This window comes from Triticum urartu, chromosome 2 (genome assembly GCF_003073215.2).
Source record: "Triticum urartu cultivar G1812 chromosome 2, Tu2.1, whole genome shotgun sequence".
NCBI classification, from domain to species: domain Eukaryota; kingdom Viridiplantae; phylum Streptophyta; class Magnoliopsida; order Poales; family Poaceae; genus Triticum; species Triticum urartu.
Genome location: NC_053023.1, coordinates 573556657 through 573578123, shown reverse-complemented (window position 1 = coordinate 573578123; position 21467 = coordinate 573556657).

Genomic DNA, 21467 nt, shown 5'->3' with positions numbered 1-21467 from the left:
ACCTTCTCAAATTTTTACTAGGGCATGGTGAGGTCATACCATGGCACCATGCCAGGGTCATATTTTTTAAGCATTTATTTCATTTTTTTCTATAGTTGAAAACCCAACAAATAAACATTTGTGGTTGACTATTGCCACACATTTCATTGAAATATATGTCCATTCCTTGTAAAAGGCATGAGAATTTACTAAATGGCATGAGCATGGTTTTCTAGGCCGTTCTTGTGGACCCTTTCATGCATCGATTGTTTGCACTTGAATTATGCACATTAATGCCTAGGAAATGCACATAATCCCCTAAATATGGCAAATGAACCCGGAAAAGTGCCAAATTTGAACACGGTGATTTGCAGGTTGTATGCTCATCATAGAAAAAAACTCGTGGACAAAGGACAAAGGAAATTTGGACCCCCCCCCCTTCAATCTTGGTGATTTCCCCCTCGAAACCATGAAACTTCCTCGGATGATGATTCATTTATGAAAGGCACGCGTCACGACATAAGGAAAACATTCTCCAATTTTTACCAGGGGCATGGTGAGGCCATACCATGGCACCACACCAGGCGTCATGTTTTCCAACCATGTGTTTCATTTTTTGTATAGCACGAGCATGGTTTTCTAGACCGTTCTTGTGCATCTTTTCATGCACCGATTGTTCGAATTTGAATTATGTGCATAATTAATGCCTAGAAAATGCACAAAATCCCCTAAATATGGTAAATGAGTTCAAAAAAATGTAAAATTTGAACACGTTTCATTTGAGGCGGTATGTTGATCATTGGAAAATAATCTGAAAGACAAACTAGGACAGAAATTTGGATTCCCCTTCAATCTTGGTGATTTCCCTCTCGAAAGCATTGAACTTCCTCGGTGATGGTTCGATTTATGAAGGGTGTGCATGATGACATAAATCAAACCTTCTCAGCTTTTAACCAGGGCACAGTGAGGCCAGACCATGGCACCATGCCAGCCGTCATGTTTTTCAAGCACATATTTCATTGTTCTATAGTTGATAACCCAGTAAATGACACGTTTGTGGTTGACTCCATTGAAATATCTACCCATTCCTTGTAAAAGGCTTGAGAAACTACTAAATACCACGAGTATGGTTTTTCTAGACCATTCTTGTGCACCCTTTCATGCACCAATTGTTTGAATTTGAATTACGTGCATTAATGCCTACAAAATGCACATAATCCCCTAAATATTGTAAATGAACCCGGAAAAGTGTGAAATTTGAACCCGGTGATTAGCAGGGTTTATGTTCATTGTAGAGAAAAACTCATGGATGAAAGACAAAGGAAATTTGGATTCCCATTCAATCTCGCTGATTTGCTACCGCACACAGTTCATCTCCGTCGCCTCTGTGAACCGTGTGTGTTCACTGACACATGCAAAAGGAAAAGAAAACCCTTGCCCACTTCGTCCCCACTCACTCGCCGCGGACTCCTCTGCAACTCTGCACCCTAATCTCAACGGCTGTTGGCGGCGGCCGTAGGTCGTGCTCCTAACGGCACCGGATTTCGCCTCCACCATTTTCTGCCGCCTATCTGCACCGACATTCTAGAATCTGGTCGACAGGGGTTTTCTGCGGGATTGGGCCTGGGATTTTTCTCATGGCGAAGGTAATCAACTTAATTAGCGAAATATTCACTCATCTCTTATCCCAGTCCGTCCATCGCTGTTAATCAACCGGTGGAAATCGCCGTGGAATCATTTTTGTTCTAGCTGATTCATGGGTGTTCATTCATGTGTGCATAGTGCGAGCACAAATCGGGCAACTGTGGTCGTGGCCAGTTGGAAACGAAGTTCTATCTCACCATTCCGGATGACTTCAGGGAGCGCTCGGTATGTTCAATCTCAACCTACCACGGTCGGCATGGCCTAAATTTGTGAACATATACCGTTTGTTGCTACATTATCTATATATTTGCATCAAATCTTTGTTACATTATCTATTTTTTATTCTATATTTTTGTACTTTTCTTGCATCTATATATGGATATGTTCTATCAGTTACTCCCATATTTGCATCTTGCTCGGTTATTTCAATATATCTAATTTACGATCTTAATTTTTATTTCAAGCAGTACATCCCTTGCTTTGCAAGAACAGGAGTAGAAGGAAATGTTGGGCTTTACTTTGCTGATGACTCCCATGATGTCATATTGACAACGCAACATGGGTTTACAATGACGGTTAGCGTAGAACTTGATAAAGATGGTCACTCCTATTTTAATGCAGACCTTTGGAGAAAAATGTCTAAGTGTTATGAACTGAAAGCTGGCAATAAAATTCTAGTGTGTGCACCACAGCCTGGTCTAATTAACATGGATGTTTACTTCCCCAACGTCATTAGCCGATCAAAGTCTGATCGAGGTTAGTGTCCTTTCAACTTTCTCCATGCTGTCATATTACTATTTAAGCAACCAATTGGTCACTATTTAAGCAACCAATTGTGATATCATATTCTGACTCCGTTCCTAGGCAGTAACAAATTCTATTTACCAATTTATGTGCACTATATATTCTTCTGCCATGTTTTGAATAAATAATACCTTTCCACCTTTTAAGCAGGATATGTTGGATGCATAGTGAACGATCCGTATGTTACTAAGCGTACCAAATTTCACTAGAAGGACTTGAAGCATGTCATAAACTTTGTTGATAATCACACAGAGATAGCACAGCGTATGAACGCAGGATTTTGGATGGGATTAATTAGACCTATGGTGCACATACTGAACAAGACTAGTTGTGTGCACAAAGCACTGGTAAAAAGTCTTATTTAAATGTTGATGCTCATAAACTATATATATCTTTAACAATATGTTACAATTGTTTTTTATTCTACATGTCAACAGAAATTGCCCCTTGTAGCCGTTCCTAGATCGATTTCCCGGCGTGGTTGAATTACACTTGTGCCTGCTAATAACGCCAAAGTGATTGCAAGGTACTGCATTTCCCGCAAAAATGGAACCATTCAAATTAACAAGTTCTCGCTTCTCGTAGCAATGCATCCATATTGGAAAATTGGAGACACTGTTCTACTCCTGCTCTACCAAGGCATAGGAGGGCTCTTCATTTTCATTGACGAGATGCCTAGTCGCCGTGATCAAGCTGATTCCAATGAATAGTTGTGGTTGTTGGCCCTCGGCCTCTTAAAATGTGCTAGTTGTTACTATATATGTTAAGTATTTAGATATGGACCATATGGTTATTGGCCCTTAGCCTCTTAAAATGTGATAGTTGTTACTATGTTAAGTATGTAGATATGGACCATATGGTTGTCAAAACCGTGTTACGAAGATCCTCCTTTTGTTGAATAGTGTAACCACTATATATATGTTACTCAAATGTTGTTACCTAAGTTCATAAATTTTCATGGAAAGTATTAGTATCATACACAGTTCATTGAGTTTAAGCGTGTGCCCAATGTCTAGAAGGCATTTGCATATTAACTATCCATATTACAAATTTACACACATGTTCACATAAGGAAACGTATGTGTAACATACTAATCATCGCACACGAGTACTCGCAGATGCATCGTGTGCGATACTCCTAGCCACCGCAAGCAACTAGTATGCATTTTTCAAAGTTTTTTGTACACACAGAATCACACACGAAGTAACTGTATTGACCGTCTATGTTGTAACTTCTCATCGCAAACAGTTCATCCGAGTCGGCTGTTTGCCACGTATCACACACATCTTGTTTACATGACTCGTTTGTGTTGTTTTGGCTCATCGCAAACAGTTTATCCATGTGAACTGTATGTTGCACATCACACACATCTTGTTAAGTTGAACCGTTTCTGTTGTGTTCCCTAATCAAAAACAGTTCGTCCGAGTTAACCGTATGTCGTATATCGCACATACATTGATATGGCTGCCCGTTTCTGTTGTTCTACCTTATCTCAAACAGTTCGAATGGATTAACCGTGTGTCCTGCATCGCACACACATTGTTATGGCTGCCCGTTTCTGTTGTTCTACCTCATCGCAGACAATTTGAATGGATTAACTGTATGCCCTTTGATACGTCTCCAACATATCTATAATTTTTTTATTGTTCCATGCTATTATATTATCTGTTTTGGATGTTAATAGGCTTTATTTTACACTTTTATATTATTTTTGGGACTAACTAACCCAAGGCCCAGTGCAAATTGCTGTTTTTTTTGCCTATTTCAATGTTTCACAGAAAAGGAATATCAAACGGAATCCAAATGGAATTAAACCTTCAGGAAAGTTATTTTTGGAACAATCGTGATCCGTGAGACTTGGAGTGGACGTCAAGCAACCAATGAGGAGGCCACGAGCAGGGGGCGTGCCTACCTCCCTAGGCGCGCCCTCCACCCTCGTGGGCCCCTCGTGGCTCCACCGACCTACTTCTTCCTCCTATATATATCCATATACCCCGAAAACATCCAGGAGCACCACGAAACCCTGTTTCCACCGCCGCCACCTTCTGTACCCAAGAGATCCCATCTTGGGGCCTTTTCCGGAGCTCCGCCGGAGGGGGAATCGATCACGGAGGGCCTCTACATCAACTCCATGGCCTCTCCGATGATGTGCGAGTAGTTTATTTCAGACCTTCAGGTCCATAGTTATTACTTAGATGGCTTCTTCTCTCTCTTTGGATCTCAATACAATGTTCTCCTCGATCTTCTTGGAGATCTATTTGATGTAACTCTTTTTGTGGTGTGTTTGTCGAGATCCGATGAATTGTGGGTTTATGATCAAGTTTATCTATGAACAATATTTGATTCTTCTCTGAAATATTTTATGTATGATTAAGTTATCTTTGCAAGTCTCTTTGAATTATCAGTTTGGTTTGGCCCACTAGATTGATCTTTCTTGCAATGGGAGAAGTGCTTAGCTTTGGGTTCAATCTTGCGGTGCTCGATCCCAGTGACAGAAAGGGAAACAACACGTACTGTATTGTTGCCATCGAGGATAAAAAGATGGGATTTATATCATATTGCTTGAGTTTATCCCTCTACATCATGTCATCTTGCCTAATGCGTTACTCTGTTCTTATGAACTTAATACTCTAGATGCATGCTGGATAGTGGTCGATGTGTGGAGTAATAGTAGTAGATGCAGAATCGTTTCGGTCTACTTGTCGCGGACATGATGCCTATATACATGATCATGCCTAGATATTCTCATAATTATGCACTTTTCTATCAATTGCTCGACAGTAATTTGTTCACCCACCGTAATACTTATGCTATCTTGAGAGAAGCCACTAGTGAAACCTATGGCCCCCGGGTCTATTCTCCATTATATTAATCTCCCATCAACAAGCTATTTATAGTACCGTTTATTTTGCAATCTTTACTTTCAATCTATATCATAAAAATACCAAAAATATTTATCTTATTATTATTATCTCTATCAGATCTCACTCTCGTAAGTGACCGTGAAGGGATTGACAACCCCTTTATTGCCTTGGTTGCGAGGTTCTTATTTGTTTGTGTAGGTGCGAGGGACTTGCGTGTAGTCTTCTACTGGATTGATACCTTGGTTCTCAAAAACTGAGGGAAATACTTACGCTACTTTGTTGCATCACCCTTTCCTCTTCAAGGGAAAACCAACGCAGTGCTCAAGAGGTAGCACCCTTCATCGCACACGCAACTAAAACCTGAACCGTGTTTGATGCATCCGTCATCGCAAACGTTTTACATATTTCTGACGGTTTTCCTACACCATAGTTTGCGATCATTGCAACGCACACAGTTTCTCGAAGGGTCTCTGATCGTAGTGTCGCGTTAGCAGTCTCCTACAGTAGTGCAATCTGGTCATGAAGGCAATTTTGCACATATCGCTGGTAAGTCGCCTGGGCACTCTTGAGCCCAAAAGGCATAGACACATAACAGAAGGCTCCAAAGGGAGTGATGAAGGTTGTCTTCTACTGGTCCTTAACTACCATCTTGATCTTATGATAAACAGAATAAGCATCCAAAAATCTCAAATGCTCACAACCCGCCGTAGCATCAACGATCTAATTAATATGGGGGAGAGCAAAGGGATCAGCCGGACATGCCTTGTTTAAGTCTGTGTAATCCACACACATACACCAAGTACCATTTTTCTTAAGTACCAGCTGTCGTGGTTCTAAGACTGGCAGTAGAATGGGGGTAGGTATGAGGAGGCAAGACCCTAGCTATGGAGTAGTTGTACACACGAGTTTACGAGTTCAGGCCCTTCACGGAGGAAGTAACAGCCCTACGTCTCGGTGCCCGAAGGCGGTCAACTGGATTGTGTATATGTGTGTGTTTACAAAGGATGCGAACCCTTGTCCCGGAGGAGGGTGTGGCTTATATAGAGTGCGCTAGGACCCCAGCTCCCCTCCGTTACACAGGGTTCAATGTACATTAATAGTGGAACGTTACTGGTAACGCTAGCAATTAAGTGACTTAAATGATAATTAAGTCTGAGTAAACGCCCGACCGTTGTTGCGTAGAGTGGCTTTAGATCTTCTGTACGTCGAGTGGTCTCTATGACGGTCGAGTGTCATTGATTCTTCCGAGTGGAATGCCTTTGGTCGAGTGGATGATGGTACCCTTCGAATGCTTCTGGCTTTAGTGCGATGACCTTGGGGAGGGCGTCCAGGTCGGGCCTATGACCCTAACCTAGGTACATAGCTTCATCATTAGCCCCCGAATGGTTCGGGGCTTGAGTGGAGAAGGAGTTGAGAATTCCTCTGATTCAATTTTCGTGCTTCGGGAGTGTCTTATTTGTGACCAAGCGAACAATTATGATGATCTCAACTTCTTCTCAGTCGCCTCGATCCATTCTTGTTTCTGCCGAGTGAACTTTACTGCGATGTTTTGAGTATTGATATGGAAAAGATCTTCCGTCTAACAGGTTGCCTTGCTGCACGCGGATATCATGGGATTTGAATTTGGGGAAGCACGCGGGACGGGGGAGGCCACAGTAACCGGAGGGGATTAGGCGAGGCCGCCTCGATCACCGTGCCACCTTTTTCGCCATGTACCTCATGCGCGACTGTTGCGGGATTTGACTGGATCTTCCGGACCCACAGGTCAGCCACTCGGAAGTGGTCTCATATAGAGTGCCAGATCGGGGGTTTGCACGCAGCGCGTCCCCATTCTCCTCCTTTCTCCTCTGCTTTCTCCGCCACCCACATCTCCGCTCTCAGTGCCGCTGCTCCGTTCGAGCTTCACCTGCGACCATGGGGAAGGAGAAGACGGTGGCCCTGGAGCGCGCAAAGAAGGCGATGGCGAAGGCGAAGGGGAGAGGTCCAACCGGGGCAGATCCTTGTCGAGATCCGGCCTGCCGCGCGGCTGGATCCAGGGCGACTGGATCCGGTCAACGATCAGCCAAGACAACATCAATGATCTGGTCGAGGGGGTGTTGATTCCCCATGAATCGGCGCGGCTCTTGAAAGGAGAGACCGAACCGCATCCGCGAGATGGTGAGTGCGTTCTCCTCGCAACTCATGTTGACTGTGGATTTTCTCTGCCTCCCCATCCTTTTTTCCGGGGATTCTTGAACTTCTTTGGAGCACAACTTCACCACTTGAATCCCAACTCCATCGTATATCTTGCCGCCTACGTGTCCATGTGCGAGAACTTCTTAGGTTGTAGGCCACACTGGGGTCTTTTCAAGCACATTTTCACTTGTCGTTCTCAGTCGGTCAAGAAGTCCAATCCGAGTAACGAGATGACGTGCGTGATTCAGATGTGCGGGGGTCTTGGGATTCAGATGAGAAGTAAAAGCACTTTCCCAGCCATGATCCTTCCCGAGTCCGTCCGAGGTTGGCAGTCGACCTGATTTTATTGCAAAGACCAGCCAACTCCAGGTCGGTCGACCGGGCTCCTTTCTTTTTCCATGGCTCGGGTCGAGAAGCCCTCCGCCTTGAAAGTGATCCCAGAGGAGAGAGCGCAGGTGAAGGTGTTGGTCGAGCGGGTGGTCCAGCTCGTCCGGGACGGCGTGACCGGTATGGATCTGCTGGAGGTATTCCTCAAACGATGCATCCAGCCGCTCCAAGCTCGTGATCATCCAATGTGGATGTACTCAGGCATTGAGGATTCCACTCGGATCCACCCGAAGGAGGTCGACGAGGACACGGTGGAGAAGTGGCGGAGAGGCATCACAAGCAACAAGGATAACCCCGGGGGGTCCAGGAGGGTCACTCCATTCGACCTTTCGCGCCAGCCAGACCAGGTCTGACTCTGGATTACCGAGTACTTTTTTGACTAATCATGTAACCGCTTGTTGATGACTGACTATTTTTTTCTTTGCTTGTTATCTTGCAGGCTCTTACTGAGATGTATTCAATGCCCAACGGAGAGAAGGAGCAAGACTCGGAGGAGGAAGCGAGCGGAGGCGACAGCGGCGAGTGGCACTCGGACGAGGAGGAGGGCAAGGAGAGCGGCGACCCAAGTGATGAAGAAGAGGTCGACTCGCCTCCTCGCAGAGAAAAAAGGTCCAAGCACGCTCACGACCCGGTAAGCCTCCATGACATGGTGGCTGCACCGACTAGGCAGTCTTCGAAGCGTCCCCGGACGTCCTCTCTAGTGCCAACTGAGAGGAAACCAAAGCAATCTAAAGTTGCACCTCCTCCAGCGCCGAAACCACCGAAGGCTGCATCATCCAAACCGCCGAAGGCTTTGCCCAAGATCAAAGTGGTCATTCCTACTATCTCTGGGTAATAATCCGACCTGATCCTTTGGTTGACTCGGTGTAACAAACATGACCGACTGAATATTGAAATTTGCAGAGCTGCTACCTCTGGGACTTCCACCCGCCAGTATGAAGACGAGGAGATGGAAGATGTAGTCACCTCCAACCCAGGTACAACTCTCGTGATCTTGTCCTTGATTACATGGTCGATTAAATTCTGGCGACTCATCTAGGGGCGACTGATTTCTTTGCAGCCCCTCCCAATGTCATTGAACTTCCGGATGATGACGAGGACGTGTCGCCGAGGCCCAGGAGGAAGAAGGCAACAGCTGGCAAGACATCCGAGTCGGAACTGACGGTAGAGCCAGTAGTTCAACAGCTCGAAGATGCAAGTAAGGTTTCTGTAACCTTTGATGACCCAGTGTCGAGTGTGCACCCCGCATCGTCGACTGCACCAGTGCTTGCTTCAACCATCCAACTTCATGCCTCAGAGCTCCAAGCCGCTGCGTCTGGACTGTCCGTCCACTTCTTTGCCACTCATCATGTTCCAGAAAGCCAGTCGGACGCCGCTGTGGAGGCCATTCGTCAGGCTAGCATAATGATGGAGCGGGTGAAGGCGGTGCACGAAAGCAGTCAGGCTGCTTATGATGCCAGCGCGGATCTTCGAGCCAATGTCCAGGTAAGTTGACTTCCGACTGAACTTGTTCTATTAGGATATGCTACCGAAATATTTTCCTTCGTACAATCTCTCATTGTCTTGCACTTCGAGACTGTACACCCACTGGGTGTTTTGTCATCTTTATTATTTTCACTCTTCCACTTGGCCTGGTCGAGTGGGATCTGAACCAGTGGGGGCACGCTAAGTGCACCAACTGGGTGTAGTCCCCGAGACCGCAGTCGACTACTGGCAGTCGTTTGGGGTCTGAGTACTTCTTCTTTTCTTTTTTCTTTTTTACACTTGGTCAAGGCGGACCATGTCGAGTGGGATCTGAACCAGTGGGGGCACGCTAAGTGCACCCACTAGGTGTAGTCCCCGAGACTATTGTAGAATGTTTGATTTTGTAGTTGTCTTAAAGGTTTATTCACTCGGAAGTAAATAATCTTTGATCTTGTCTGTTGACATGTCTTTTACCCACTGTAGAAATCTTGTGCCCTCATCTCCAAGTTCGCTGAATTTGAGGAAAAGCAGAGGCAACTCAATCTTGACTTGGAGTTGGCCCAACAGAACTTGAAAAAGGCTCAAGATGAAGTTGCTGGTACGGAAGGTAACGGCCTGTCGACTGCTTATCTCGACCATCCTTCGAGTTATCCCCTCATTCTTTTGTTTGATCTAAATGCGTATTTTGCAGAGAAAATGAGGCTGGCTCTGGAGAAGAAGGACCTGGACCTTGCGGCTGCACAAAAGGAAGCTCAAGAGAAGACTGCTCTTGCTGACGAGTGCTGGAGGAGGAGATAACCAAGCTGAAGTCGTATCTGACTGAGTCCAACCGAGAGGCGACTCGTCTGAAGAAGGATAAGGTGGCTCTGAACGACCAACTGGAGACCATGTCTCGTAGGAGAAATGACTTGGAAGCTTATCTGAAGGCCCTCGCCAAGAAGCTCTTTCTTATGCTCGAAGGTACCCCTTTTGTCCGACTGCTTTACTATTTGCAAGTTAGTCATGATCAGTCGACTCACTAAATCCTTGAATTTTCAGAATTCTGTCAAAACTTTGAAGGGGAGACTGGACAGATCGAGATGGGCCTGGATCCTATCCTTTCTCCAATCGGCGACGAGGCTGCCATGAATGTGCTTCGACTATAATCTCGTGTTGCCAGTGTTACCAGCTATCTTGCTCGTCTGAAGGTGGCGGTGTTGCGCATTGATGGATCGCTCTGGCCAAGGGCAAAGCTTCAGAATGATCTCGTGTCTCTGATGACTCGACTTAATGAAGTCCCCGGTCGAGTGCGGGAATGGAAGAAGTCCTCTGCCCGATGCGGTGCTGACGTGGCTCTGCCTCTGGTCAGGGTCCACTACAAAGAAGCTCGAGAAGAGAAGCTAGCAGCGATCAAGGTCGCCAACACCAAAAGGCATGACTTCCAATCCTTCATGGAGACTTTCATTGCTGTTGCCACTCGGATCGCGGACGGGATTGATTTGGACGAGTTCGTCGAGCCTGCAAGCCCTCCTCCTGCTGAGTGAACAAACTTGATACATGAACTTGCTTTAAATTTGCCTCGAAATGTCGAGTGATTTTTGTAACCCTTAAACTCCTTCGAGCCTGATGCCCGAGTACTTTTATATTCGTCCTGAAACTTTTGAGGTTTTATCCGAACTTGGTTTATCTTCTGCATGTGCTTGCGTTTGCCTTCGAATGGAACTTATTCTTCACTCGGAATATTTCTTGAGATGCAGCTCTAAGGGAGATACCCTAGTCGACCTGCGCCTCGCCATCCTTGCGGATAGGGATGGAGCACACATTGTGCTTGTGGCACAGCTCCGAGGAGAGAGTTGCAGTCGACCTGCACCTCGTCGTCCTTGCGGATAGGGATGGAGCGCATGTTGTACTTGTGGCGCAGCTCCGAGGAGAAGGATGCAATCGACCTACACCTCGCCATCCTTGCGGATAGGGATGGAACGCACGTTGTACTTGTGGCGCAGCTCCGAGGAGAAGGTTGCAATCGACCTGCACCTCGTCATCCTTGCGGATAGGGATGGAGCGCACGTTGTACTTGTGGCGCAGCTCCGAGGAGAAGGTTGCAATCGACCTGCACCTCGTCATCCTTGCGGATAGGGATGCATCGCATGTTATACTTGTGGCGCTGCTCCGAGGAGAGAGTTGCAGTCGACCTGTATCTCGTCGTCTTAGGCGAGTACTGGACTGCAGCTAAGCCTCCGAGCATGAGGTTTGCTCATCACTCGGTAGGATTTTTAATACTTAGGCGAGTACTGGACTGCAGCCAAGCCCTCGAGTGTGAGGTTTGCTCATCACTCGGTGGGATTTTTAAAACTTAGGCGAGCACTGGACTGCAGCTAAGCCCCCGAGTGTGAGGTTTGCTCATCACTCGGTAGGATTTTTAACACTTAGGCGAGTACTGAACTGCAGCTAAGCCCCCGAGTGTGAGGTTTGCTCACCACTCGGTAGGATTTTTGAAACTTAGGCGAGTACTGGACTGCAGCTAAGCCCCCGAGTGAGAGACTTGCTCAGCACTCGGTAGGATTTTTGAAACTTAGGCGAGTACTGGACTGCAGCTAAGCCCCCGAGTGAGAGACTTGCTCACCACTCGGTAGGATTTTTGAAACTTAGGCGAGTACTGGACTGCAGCTAAGCCCCCGAGTGAGAGACTTGCTCACCACTCGGTAGGATTTTTGAAACTTAGGCGAGTACTGGACTGCAGCTAAGCCCCTGAGTGAGAGACTTGCTCACCACTCGGTAGGATTTTTTAAACTTAGGCAAGTACTGGACTGCAGCTAAGCCACCGAGTGTGAGGTTTGCTCATCACTCGGTAGGATTTTTAAAACTTAGGCGAGTACTGGACTGCAGCTAAGCCCCCAAGTGTGAGGTTTACTCATCACTCGGTAGGATTTTTAAAACTTAGGCGAGTACTAAACTACAGCTAAGCCCCCGAGTGAGAGGCTTGCTCATCACACGGTAGGATTTTTTAAACTTAGGTGAGTACTGGACTGCAGCTAAGCCCCCGAGTGAGAGGCTTGCTCATCACTCGGTAGGATTTTTTTAAACTTAGGCGAGTACTGGACTGCAGCTGAGCCCCCGAGTGAGAGGCTTGCTCATCACTCGGTAGGATTTTTTTAACTTAGGCGAAATGGATTCGCAGCTAAGCCCCCAAGTGAGAGGCTTGCTCATCACTCGGTAGGATTTTTTAAACTTAGGCGAAACGGATTCACAGCTAAGCCCCCGAGTGAGAGGCTTGCTCATCACTCGGTAGGATTTTTTTAACTTAGGCGAAACGGATTCACAACTAAGCCAGCCACTGGGGGAATTTCAGAAACAAATCTAAGCAATCGACAATCATTTTAGAAGACTGTAAAACTCTTGTCTTTGATAAAGAGACTACAAATGTGCTTCTTATTACATCTCAACATACTGAGTGCGGAAGTATAAAAGCGGCGGAGCAGTTCCGCATTCCAAGCGCGCGGCTCGTCTTTCTTGTGCTCGACGTTGTAGAGGTGGTATGCTCCGTTGTGGAGCACTCTGGTGACAACGAAGGGGCCTTCCCAAGAAGGAGCAAGCTTGTGTGGTTTCTGCTGATCCACTCGAAGAACCAAGTCTCCCTCCTGAAATGCTCAACCCCTTACGTTTCTGGCATGGAATCGATGCAGATCTTGCTGATAGATGGTCGATCGGATCAAGGCCATCTCTCTTTCTTCCTCCAGGAGATCAACCGCATCTTGCCGTGACTATTCTGCTTCTTCTTCTAAGAAAAGCTCGACTCAGGGCGCATTCTGGAGCAAGTCACTCGGAAGTACGGCTTCAGCTCCATAATCCAAGAAAAAGGGAGTTCTGCCAGTCGACCGATTGGGAGTTGTCCTCAGTCCCCACAATACTGATGGAAGTTCATCGACCCAGGTTCCTGCTGCGTGTCTGAGATCACGCATCAGTCGGGGTTTCAGTCCTTTGAGAATCAATCCATTTGTTCTTTCAGCTTGCCCATTCGACTCGGGGTGGGCAACTGAAGCATAGTCGACTCGAGTACCTTGAGAAGCACAGAAAGTTCTGAACTCATTAGAATCGAAGTTTGACCCGTTGTCACTGATGATGCTGTGTGGAACACCATATCTGAATGTTAACTCTCTGATGAAGCTGACAGCAGTACTGCTTCAAGGTTCTTGATAGGTTTGGCTTCAATCCATTTGGTGAACTTGTCGACTGCTACAAGCACATGAGTGAATCCACTCCTACCAGTCCTCAGAGGTCCAACCATATCCAATCCCCAAACAGCAAAAGGCTAGACGAGTGGAATGGTCTTCAGGGCCGACGCAGGCTTGTGAGACATGTTGGAGTAAAACTGGCAACCTTCACATTTGTCGACTATTTCCATCTCATTTGCTCGTGGCCAGTAAAATCCCACTCGGTATGCTTTGGCCACAATAGTCCGAGAGGACGCATGGTGAACACAGGTCCCCGAGTGAATGTCATTGAGGATCACTCGACCTTCTTCAGGTGTTATGCATTTCTGGCAGACTCCAGTCACACTTTCTCTGAACAACTGTCCTCTTATCACGGTAAAGGCTTTGATCGACGGACGATCTGTCGAGCCTCTTCTTCATCCTCTGGGAGTTCCTTTCCAAGAATGTACGCGATATATGGTACTGTCTAATCGGGAGTGATGACCAAAACCTCCATGATCAAATCGACCACGGCTGGGACCTCAATTTCAGTTGGATCAGTGGCACTCTTTGGTTGCGGGGGCTCTTCAATGAAAGGATCTTCTTGAACTGAAGGTGTATGAATATGTTCCAGGAACACATTGTTGGGAATGGCTTCCCTCTTGGAACCTATCTTTGCTAGATCATCAGCTGCTTGATTTTTCAGTCGGGGTATGTGATGGAGCTCTAACCCCTCAAACTTCTTTTCTAACTTTCTCACTGCATTGCAATAACCAGTCATAGCTGGTCTTCTGACGTCCCACTCCTTCATCACCTGATTGACCACTAAATCCGAGTCGCCATAGACCATGAGGCGGCGGACGCCGAGTGAAATGGCCATACGCAACCCGTACAGAAGTGCCTCATATTCGGCTTCGTTGTTGGAAGAGTCAAAGTAAATCTGGAGAACATAGCTGAGTTTGTCACCACGGGGGGATACCAACACCACCCCAGCACCTAAACCATTCAGCATCTTGGAGCCATCGAAGAACATGGTCCAATGCTCCGAGTGAATTTGAGCCGGAAGTTGCTGTTCGATCCACTCGGCGAGGAAATCCGCTATTTCTTGGGACTTGATAGCTTTCTTTGCCTCAAACTTGATGTCCAGGGGAAGGAGTTCAATCGCCCACTTTGCCACTCGACCAGTTGCATCTTTGTTGTTTAGAATCTCTGATAATGGAGCGTCGCTGACGACTGTAATGGAATGATCAGAGAAATAGTGTGCAACCTTCTTCGTGGTCATGTAAATCCCATAAACAAGCTTCTGATAGTGTGGAAATCTTTGCTTCGATGGAGTCAAAACTTCAGAAACGTAATATACTGGGCGCTGAACTTTATAGGCTTTTCCTTCTTCTTCCCGCTCGATCATGAGTACTGTACTGACAACTTGTCCAGTGGCTGCAATATAAAGCAGTAAAGGCTCTTTGCTGATTGGTGCAGCAAGCACCGGCTGGGTGGAAAGTAGGGCTTTCAGCTCTGCAAACGTTGTATCAGCTTCGGGAGTCCACTTGAACTTATCAGACTTCTTCATCAGTCGGTAAAGAGGCAATGCCTTTTCAGCGAGGCGAGAAATGAATCGACTCAAGGTGGCCAAACAACCAGTAAGCTTCTGGACATCGTGCACACGCACAGGGCATTTCATCCGAAGTATAGCACCCACTTTCTCTGGGTTAGCGTCGATCCCTCGTTCGGAAACGAGGAAACCGAGTAACTTTCCGCCAGGAACTCCGAATGTGCACTTTGATGGATTAAGCTTGATATCAGATATTCTGAGCTTGGCAAAGGTTTCAGCAAGGTCAGCCAGCAAGTCGGAACCCTTACGTGACTTGACCACAATGTCATCCATGTATGCTTCACATTCCGACTGATTTGAGTGAGCAGACACTTCTGGATCATCCTCATGAATGTGGCTCCGACGTTCTTTAGGCCGAATGGCATGGCGACATAGCAAAAGCATCCGAATGGAGTGATGAAAGCCATTTTTATCTCATCGGGTCCATACAGTCGGATCTGATGGTACCCGGAATAGGCGTCTAAAAAAGACAAATGCTTACACCCCACAGTCGAGTCGACGATTTGGTCGATGCGGGGGAGAGGAAAATGATCTTTCGGGCAGGCCCGATTGATATGCTTGAAGTCAATGCACATGAGAAGTGAATCGTCCTTCTTGGGGACCATGACAACATTGGCAAGCCACTTGGAGTGGTAGATTTCTCGGATGAACTCAACTGCCAACAGCCGAGCCACTTCCTCACCAATTGCTTTTCTCTTCTGGACGGCGGACCGTCGGAGATGTTCCTTGACAGGTTTCACTTTTGGGTCGACTCGCAAACGATGCTCAGCCAGTCCCCTGGGTACACCCGGCATGTCAGAAGGTTTCCATGCAAAGATGTCCCAGTTCCAACGGAGGAACTGGATGAGCGCTTCTTCCTATTTGCTGTTGAGTGTCGTTGAAATATGAGTCGGAGCAGCATTGGGATCGGTCGGGTGAATATGAATCGGTTTCATTTCTCTAGACGACTGAAAAGCAGAGTCTGTGGCAGGCTTCTTAGCTCGCAGCAAATCACTCGGATCTGCATTTTTCTGGTACTCTTGCAATTCTACTACTGTCATTTGTGCATCGGCAATTTTTGAGCCCTTTTGGAAGCACTCTTCTGCCTTCTGCCGATTGCCGGTGATAGTTATCACTCCTTTGGGGCCAGGCATTTTCAGTTTGAGGTACACATAACACGGTCGAGCCATGAAACGTGCATAAGTAGGCCTACCCAGAATGGCATGATAAGCACTCTTGAAATCCACTACCTCAAATTTCAAATTTTCCTTGCGGTAATTCTTGGAATCACCGAAAACCACTTCAAGGGCGATTTGGCCGAATGATTCAGCCTTCTTGCCAGGTGTTGGTGTCAAAACCGGAGGATCTCGGGTAGGGGGTCCCGAACTGTGCGTCCAGGCTGGATGGTAACAGGAGGCAAGGGACACGAAGTTTTACCCAGGTTCGGGCCCTCTTGATGGAGGTAAAACCCTACGTCCTGCTTGATTAATATTGATGATATGGGTAGTACAAGAGTAGATCTACCATGAGATCGGAGAGGCTAAACCCTAGAAGCTAGCCTATGGTATGATTGTTGTGTATGAATGTGTTGTCCTACGGACTAAAACCCTCCGGTTTATATAGACACCGAATAGGGTTAGGGTTACATAGAGTCGGTTACAATGATAGGAGATCTACATATCCGTATCGCCAAGCTTGCCTTCCACGCCAAGGAAAGTCCCTTCCGGACACGGGACGAAGTCTTCAATCTTGTATCTTCATAGTCCAGGAGTCCGGCTGAAGGTATAGTCCGGCTATCCGAAAACCCCCTAATCCAGGACTCCCTCAGTAGCCCCCGAACCAGGCTTCAATGACGATGAGTCCGGCGCGCAGATTGTCTTCGGCATTGCAAGGCGGGTTCTCCTCCAAATTCCATGTACCTGTTGAATAAAGTCCGGTTTCTTGTAAATGTTGCGCTCCTTGGCTTCTACGCCCAATAATGGCCGTCTCCCACATGTCAAACGAATATGAAAAGTCTGAGTGTTTTTACATCCACACCCCTAGTCGCGTAAATGAGCCGCCCATTTAAGGGGACGAGGATTTAGATCCAAACCACACCTTCTCCCCTTCGCGAGTGTTCATCAGAGCGCATCTGACAAAGGTCCATTCCACCATGGCCAGCCGTCGCAACTCCTCCCTTCGCCCTTCCAGCCCTAAGCCAGGATATTGGGAGAGATGCTCCATCCCGCATAGCGAGCTAGTGATGCTCCAGACCAAGGGATTTCTCCCCCCGGCCTATATGGTCCCGGTTCGAGCCGGTCTTGCCGTTTATAATGGTGGAGAGCAAGCGAAGAGTGCCCCCAATCCCTCCAAAGGAGAGCGGGTATGCCTTGTCCCTTATCTAATAAGAGGGCTCGGATTTCCAATCCATCCGTTTCTCCGGGGGCTACTAGAGTACTATGGCCTCCAGCTACACAATCTTACGCCCGCCTCCGTATTGCATATCGCGGGCTTCGTAGCCCTCTGCGGGCTGTTTTTGGGTGTTGAGGCTCATTTCGGGCTGTGGAAAGAGCTATTCTGCCTCGTGCCCCGTTCTAAGAAGGGGTCAATGTATCAAGTGGGCGGAGCCGAAGTGTGGCGCATCGCCGAGACCGGATACCTATCCGGAACCCCAAAGAAGGCGTCTGAGAACTGGCCTTCGGAATGATTTTACATAGAGGACGTCCCGCTGCCGGATCCTGTCCGGATCGGCCTCCCTGAGTTTGACAGTGCTCCACTAAAGAAGTGCCTGAGTTGGCGTCCACAGAGCCCTCAGAGGGAAAGCGACAAGGACGTTTTTACCTGATGGGCCAGATAAGATTGTTAGCTCATTCCGAACTGACCATGATCGGGGTCATGGCCGCATGCATCATGCGAGGGGTGCAGCCGCTACAGTATAGAGGCCACCCCATGTGGGACTTCAACGGGGAGGACGACACCACCCACTACGGCCGTAAGGGGCCGGATTCAGCTGCGGCTCTAATAAAGACCTTGTCCACTTTGTACAAGGGAGAAGAGGAGGATTTTCTCCGTGTCGACCCAAAGGGTGGATTTTCTATGTACAATCCTCCAAGCTGGGTAAGTGGTCGCATCTTGCCCATCCGTTTTATATCCCCATTGTTAAATATTCAGTCTAGCGACTTCAACACAGGAACTGCGCCAGGCTGTTAAAGAAATAAACAGCCCTCCTCCACAACCCGAGGACCCAGGACGGTCCCTCGACCCGGACTCTCAAGAGGATTCGGACTTTTCGGTGGAGCTGATTGATGGAGTGTTCCATCAATTGAGCAAGGACAACGCCTTGGTGGCCATTACGGCTGATTACCCAGGGCTAATCCCGGCCTCCCAGAAACGGGAGGCCAAACCTGCGGCGACAAGCCAACGAGGGGCCGCAGGGCCCCGTGGGCAGAAAAGAGGTGCAGTCCGGACCGAGACGTCAGCGCAAAGGTATGGCGTGCCCCCGTATCCCAGGTGTTACACCTTCAAGGCACATTAACACTCGTGCTCTCTTCAGGACAAAGAGATCTCGCCGGACTAGCTTCGGAGAGGCTGCCAATCGCGCCTCCACCAGCCAGGCTCCAAAGCCTGGTTCGGAGGTGGAGGCGAACACAAGGCGCGCACTGGGCGCTCCTCCGACGGAGGATATGGACAGGTTGTCTGCCACCAACTTTGAGGTGGAGAGTTCCATGAACCATAGGCGTCGCCGGACAATTCTTCGCGACGCTTGTTTCTCCAAAGAGGCGTTAGATGCCTTCAAATCGGGAGATGCGTACCTCCGTGCCGCTCAAAATGGTCTAGCCAGAGCCACGGAGCAATATGTAAAAGACATACGGGTAAGAAAATTTTGGTAATTATATATAGATACCAGTAGCCCCCGAGACTTGAAACAGTTAGAATAACTGATTTAAGGATCATTTGTTATGCAGGTTCTTACAGAAAAGAATTCCCTATTGTCCCAGGAGCTGGAAGAGCGCAAAGCTCAACTTGAGGCCGCACTAGCCGCGGCAGGGGACCCGAAGGAGACCCCCTCTGGTAATATACACTTCGAAATATAAGCATTTTGCGAAGCACGACATGGGTGCAAATCTGACAAATGAAATTGCAGATGGCGCCGGATTGAATCCGGAAAGGCAACACCTCCTACGCCAGCTAAAGGCTGGTGAGAAGGTGCTGACAAAGGTGAGGCGGGAGAAGAACGATCTCCAAGAGACCAACACCAAGCTGGGCGTTGAACTGAAAGATGTTCGTGCCGAGCTGTCGGACTCCGTTAAGGAGAATCAGCAGCTTCGGCGCGGCATATTTAGTAAGTGCTTGAATGAACCTTTGAAAAAAAGGTTCGGCGGGGAAGTCGTCTAACAGAGTAATGTCTGTAGGTGTGCTAACAGGTCGTCCTGCAGAGGAGATGCCTGGTTCTACGGGTGACCTTCTTCCCGAGCTCTCGCAACTGCTCGAGCGAGTTCGGCAGGCGATGCAAGGCGTCGGCCAGGCCTTGTGGCCATCCATCTCCATGCCCGAAGGTCTTGGAGAGCTTGCGGAGAAGCTAAAGGGAGCACGGCGGCGCTTCCGCTTGTGGAAGATATCGGCCTGCCGTCAAGGCGCTAGGGAGGCCTGGGCCATGGTAAAGACGCGGTATACAAAGGCTGACCCCAACCACATGGCCGAGGTCGGTCCTGTGGGGCCCGATGGGAAGGAGATCCCTGTAAGCTTGGTATACGGCCAAGTAGAATTGGCCGCGAAGTATTCCCAGCAGGACTGTAAATTAGACAGCCTGCTAGATGGTATTGAAGAGGAATACAATCAGTCAGAATGACTATGTAATTTAATTGACATTTGTAATGCCTTCTAGCCGGATTGAAGATCATTTGTCATGGCCGACCTTTTCGCTTCAGCCTCAGGACCTGACGGTCCGGAGTGTGTCCAAATTCCCATGCGGTTATATAAGAACCGGGGAATGCATAGAGACCAGGCGTAGGGGTCATTAGTGCGTGAACAGACAAGTTCCTGACTAGTTATGTTATATTACATGGTTAGTAAGAAACATCTTCCAGGGAGAATAGTTCCGTTAGGGGTTCCTTTCCCTGGGAGGCATGCCCTAAAGTGCATGCCCATTCCACGAAAAAGACGCGGGAAAAAACATCTGGGGGCGCATAAATAAGTGAAAAGATCATCTTTTAGGTCACCGACCGAATATTCCCTTAAGAACGCTAGCTTTCGGCTTCACCCAGTCTGAGGTACACATCCGGCTGATCCGGCAGTAAAAATCGCAGAGGTGCTCCCTTTACCGCCTAGCCGAATAATCGGGAACGTAGGGGTAAGCACAGGAGCCAGGCAACCCAGCTTGGCCAAAACTTAAGTCATATCGATGCATATAAGGGTGAAATAAAAGGTACATGCGGAAGTGTAACACATGTGTTGGGCATTAAGCCCGTTTAAATAAGCTTCTGTTAAAAGAAGCCCCAAGGTTTAATGAGTGCGAATAAAACGTCATTTGATGAGCCTTTAAAGGCTATAAGAGAAAGGAAGGGGAGAAGGAGAGAAATGTAAGACAGACAGTATATAAAAAATGGACAGAGGAAGGAGACGAACACAGAGTCCGGTGCTAGGCATATAATCTTTGGAGACGGGCTGCGTTCCATGGGTTCGGCTCGAGTCGGTTGTCCGATGCATCTCGCAGGCGGTACGCTCCACCAGTCAGGACTTGGTCAATTATGAAGGGACCTTCCCACTTGAGATTGAGTTTGTCCTTTTTCTTGTCCGGCAGGCGTAGAACTAATTCACCAACATTGTAATTTTTGGCCCGTACTTCTCTGTTTTGGTATCTTCGAGCCTGCTGCTGATAGAATGCGAAACGGGCTTTTGCCACGTCACGCTCCTCCTCCAATGCGTCCAAACTTTCCTGCCGATCGAGCTTGGCTTCTCTTTATTCATACATGCGCACTCGAGGCGAGTCATGAATTATGTCGCAAGGCAAAACTGCCTCTGCGCCATAAACCATAAAGAATGGTGTGTATCCGGTGGTGCGATTCGGCGTGGTCCGCAGCCCCCAGAGTACGGAGTCGAGCTCCTCTACCCAGTGCGTGTTAGATTCCTTGAGGGACCGCACTAATCTGGGTTTGATGCTGCTCATGATAAGACCATTTGCACGTTCAACCTGGCCGTTAGTTTGTGGGTGATAGACGGAAGCATAATCGAGCATGATGCCCATGTTTTTGCACCAGAGTTTTACCTTGTCGGCCATAAAGTTCATGCCATTATCAGTGATGATGCTGTGGGGGACGCCGTAACGGTGTACAACCCCGGATATAAAGTCTATCACCGGTCTGGATTCGGCCGTCTTAACAGGCTTGGCTTCTATCCATTTGGTGAACTTG